Below are 4,334 nucleotides of genomic sequence, written 5' to 3' on the forward strand. Positions count from 1 at the left end.
GACGCCTCTGACTAGAGAGACTGAAGCACTGCCCTGTAGAGGGAGGGTTTCAACTCTCAGACTCTACCTCTCGCTCCTTTTTCTTCTTCTCTCTCTCTTTATTTCTTTCTTTCTCTCTCTGTTTTTCTCTTTCTCTCACTTTCTCTCTCGCTTTCTCTCTCTGGTCTGAGTTTACAATAAAGCAATAAGGTTGTACATCTTCACAGTTAAACTAAATTAAACTCTTTTCGAAACATATGGTGTAGACAGTATATTTACCTTGACTTAGGGCTGTTACGGTGACCATATTACCGCCATACCGGCGTTCACGAGTTATGACTGCATTCAAATTCCATGTGACCGTTAAGTAACTAGGCTTTTCCAAGCTCTGATGCTGCTGATGGTTATTAGTAGCCTACCAAACTTGCTAACAGCCTGGTACTTAGCACTCAATTGTCCCTCTAATCACTCTGATATAAATGCAAATGTTTTCGAAAATCAAATCAAACACTTCATGAGAGCCCATGAGCTCATGTTGCGTAAAACAATTGCATGAGAAAACAGAGTTTTGATGGCCTCTATTAAAAAGAGGAGGATCTCATCAGTTTTCTATAGCATTGCTTTGCTTTACAACAGGAGTATAGCCTACCTGGCTGGCATTAAAATGAACCACTGAAAAAGCGTCCTCCATTCGCTATTTAAGTGCGTAGAAGACATGTATTTTTTTATGCCCCTGTTCTGAGACAGGTGACTGATAATGGTCCATTCATTTTAGAATATGTAAAGACAACATTAAATGAAGAATATTCAGATGGGTGACCATATTAGCCTATCACTTGCCCAGAGGTTGCAGTCAGGCAAGAAACAGCACATGCCTTTTTTGTGACTTTTTCAAATCAGTCGCACATCTCATGTAGCCTAGCCCATAGGCCTATATGTTTTGATAAGGTTTGTATTGCAACTAAAGTGGCCAAATAACTTCTTAAAATTAAGCACATTAATCTGCTTTACAATGGGTGTAGAGCCAAACTGGCATACATAGGCGGTGCGTGAGTTTCAAGTTTGGGGAATATAATTTTCACCATAAAAATGCACCTTTATAATAAAGCATTACAACAATAATCGCATTTGCGGTCACTTTTGAGAACAGTTGTTATGTCCTGACCAGCAGAGGGAGTAGTTGTTTAGTATTTTTGGTCAGGACGTGGCAGAAGTACTGTGTTGTATGTGTTTTTCTGGTATTTCTGTTTCTATGTTGGTCTGTGTGGCTCCCGATCAGGGACAGCTGGTTATCGTTGTTCCTGATTGGGAGTCATATATTAGGAGTGTGTTTGTCACCTGGTTTTTGTGGGTTGTTTTATTTCGCACTGCTACGTATAGTTATAGCCTGTGAAACTGTCTCCTGTCGTTCTAGTTTATTGTTTTTCCGTGTGCATCAAACTTAATAAAATTATGTGGAACACGCAACCCGCTGCGTATTGGTCTGACAGTGATTTCCCCTTATCATCAGACGACGAAGTTTGTGACAACAGTGCTGCTAATTGCATATTAGAACATTCGTGTTTATAGCCTATAGCCGTGTGCGCATTGCTGCGCTTATAATGTGAAGAAATGGCCTAATAGTTCATAATTTGAAGCCAAGTGAGGGAGAGAGACAGGAAGCCTGCATTCCAATAGAATAGGTCAACTTTTGTACTATGGGGGATAGTAGATTGACGTATTCTAGTGCTTTTGCTGTTCGTTAGGCCTACGCATCTTGTTGGCTGACAAAGTAGGCTAAATATGGACAGTTCCTCTAACATCTTCAATATGCGCCTCGGATTTTGATAAAAGGGACATACGCAGTTGCGTCCCCATTGTGTCTGTCTTCACTTGTAGCCTACTTCCTTGCAGTTATTTGCTTGACATTCACCGGCTGACAAAATGTTATGACCGCCACAGCCCTACCTTAACTTCACTTACATACCATAGGCCTTACATCTATTTAACGGCTGTCTGTGGAAGTAGACCAAGGTGCAGCGGAGTTAGTGTTCATCTTTGAATTTTAATTTACGAACGAACACTATACACACAAAACAAGAAAACCGACAGCCAAACAGTACTGTCAGGTGCAAGACACTAAACAGAAACAATCCCCCACAAAACCCAAAGGAAAAACAGGCTCCTTATGTGTGACTCCCAATCAGCAACAACGAACTACAGCTGTGCCTGATTGGGAGCCACACACGGCCCAAAACAAAGAAATACAAAAGCATAGAAAAATGAACATAGAACACCCACCCAATGTAACACCCTGGCCTAACCAAAATAAAGAACAAAAACCCCTCTCTATGGCCAGGGCGTTACAGTACCCCCCCCCCAAAGGTGTGGACTCCGGCCGCAAAACCTGACTCTGAAGGGGAGGGTCCGGGTGGGCCTCCTTACGGCGGCAGCTCAGGTGTGGGACATGGCCTCCTCTCCACTCTCGGCGTCGCCCACTTAGATGGCGCCCCTGGCCACGCCGGAGGACTGACTGCGCCCGGCTCCGGCGGCTCCGGCGGTTCTGGCCCAGGATTCACCAGGCTGGGGAGACATGAAGGAGGCCTGGCCCTGGGCGCAGGCACAGGACTCACCAGGCTGGCGGGCGGCTCTGGCGGCTCCGGTGGCTCCGGGCTGGCGGGCGGCTCTGGCGGCTCTGGCCTAGGATTCACCAGGCTGGGGAGACATGAAGGAGACCTGGCCCTGGGCGCAGGCACAGGACTCACCAGGCTGGGGAGACATGAAGGAGGCCTGGCCCTGGGCGCAGGCACAGAACTCACCAGGCTGGCGGGCGGCTCTGCCGGCTCCGGACAGGCGGGCGGCTCTGGAGGCTCCGGACAGGTGGGCGGCTCTGGCGGCTCCGGACAGGCGGGCGGCTCTGGCGGCTCCGGACTGGCGGGCAGCTCTGGCGGCTCCAGACTGGCGGGCGGCTCTGGCCCAGGACTCACCAGGCTGGGGAGACATGAAGGAGGCCTGGCTCTGGGCGCAGGCACTGGACTCACCAGGCTGGGGAGACCCACAGGAGGCCTGGTCCTGGGAGGAGGCACAGGATAGACCAGGCTGGAGAGACCCACAGGAGGCCTGGTCCTGGGAGGAGGCACAGGATAAACCAGGCTGGAGCAACCCACTGGAGGCCTGGTCCGAGGAGGAGGCACAGGATAAACCGGGCTGTGGGGGAGCACTGGAGTTCTGGTGCGTAGGCTTGCCACCCAAACTCCAGGCTGAATGCCCACTTTTGCCCGGCACGGGCGGAGCACAGGCATTGGGCGAACTGAGCCCTCCCAGTGCCCTGGAGACACAGTGCGCAGAGTCGGCGCAGGATAGCCTGGACCGAAACGGCGCACTGGAGACCAGACACGCTGAGCTGGCACAATCTGTCCTGGCTCGATGCCTGCTCTCGCATGGCACTTGCGGGGGGCTGGCATGTAGCGCTCCGGGCTATCAACGCGTACTGGGGACACCGTGCGCTTTACCGCATAACACGGTGCCTGATCGGTACTGCGCTGCCTCCTGTAAGCACGGGGAGTTGGCCCAGAATTCCTTCCTGGCTCCGCCACACTCCCCGTGTGCCCCCCCCAAAAGGTTTTGGGGGCTGCCTCTCGTGCCTGTTGCGCTCCCTCGCTTCGTACCAGCGCCTCTCAGCTATCGCCGCCTCGATCTCCCACTGCGGGGGGCGATACTCCCCAGCCTGAGCCCACGGTCCACCTCCGTCGAGCAATTCCTCCCATCTCCAGGAATCCTGAACGCACCTCTCCATCTCCTCCAAAGTCCATGAGTCCATATCTCCCCTCTCCTGGTGCTTCTCCTTCCTCCGCTGCTTGGTCCGTTTTTGGTGGGGGATTCTGTAACGGCTGTCTGTGGAAGTAGACCAAGGTGCAGCGGAGTTAGTGTTCATCTTTGAATTTTAATTTACGAATGAACACTATACACACAAAACAAGAAAACCGACAGCCAAACAGTACTGTCAGGTGCAAGACACTAAACAGAAACAATCCCCCACAAAACCCAAAGGAAAAACAGGCTCCTTATGTGTGACTCCCAATCAGCAACAACGAACTACAGCTGTGCCTGTTTGGGAGCCACACGGCCCAAAACAAAGAAATACAAAAACATAGAAAAATGAACATAGAACACCCTGGCCTAACCAAAATAAATAACAAAAACCCCTCTCTATGGCCAGGGCATTACAATCTATTGCCAACATCTATGGTGAACTGCAGTCTGTGGGGCTGAGCTAAACCCCAATTGCTTTCAGCTACAGTATGCACACAATTCTCTCAACAATAGCTTTTCTCTCTCTCTCTGTGAGTTGTACGGAACTGGAAAAAGACAACATC

The sequence above is a fragment of the Salmo salar genome, chromosome ssa03 (genome assembly GCF_905237065.1).
Source record: "Salmo salar chromosome ssa03, Ssal_v3.1, whole genome shotgun sequence".
Taxonomy (NCBI): domain Eukaryota; kingdom Metazoa; phylum Chordata; class Actinopteri; order Salmoniformes; family Salmonidae; genus Salmo; species Salmo salar.